Source organism: Odontomachus brunneus, unplaced genomic scaffold (genome assembly GCF_010583005.1).
Source record: "Odontomachus brunneus isolate Ranch 3 - 2012 unplaced genomic scaffold, Obru_v1 Obru_scaffold_174, whole genome shotgun sequence".
Classification (NCBI taxonomy): Eukaryota; Metazoa; Arthropoda; class Insecta; order Hymenoptera; family Formicidae; genus Odontomachus; species Odontomachus brunneus.
Window position 1 is genome coordinate 729,823 of NW_022639624.1, and position 490 is coordinate 730,312.

Here is a 490-nt window from a genome sequence, read left to right on the forward strand (position 1 = left end):
ATTCTAAGTTTGAATTCGTGAAAATATTCTAAGTTCGAATTCGTGAAAATATTCTAAGTTCGAATTCGTGAAAATATTCTAAGTTCGAATTAGTGAAAATATTCTAAGTTTGAATTCGTGAAAATATTCTAAGTTCGAATACGTGAAAAATATTCTAAGTTCGAATACGTGAAAAATATTCTAAGTTCGAATTCGTGAAAAATATTCTAAGTTCGAATTAGGAGTTAGACTTACGCTAGACCCTTAGAGGGATGGAGGTGTCTTAGAGTTTTGAAGATGCTTGTTGCTGGCCCTAGGCCTCGACTTCGATTGCCTACTCACTGTCTCTGCAGCTCCTGAGGTAGGGTACTGATCCTGGCGGCAGTGTCGCGCAACTCGTCCAGAGTGGGGGTTGGATTTGGAGTTTCTGTGGGGGAAGGGGACTTAGAAACATTTAGAAGTAAGGGACTTAGAAAATTTTAGGAGTAAGGGACTTAGAAAAATTTAGAAG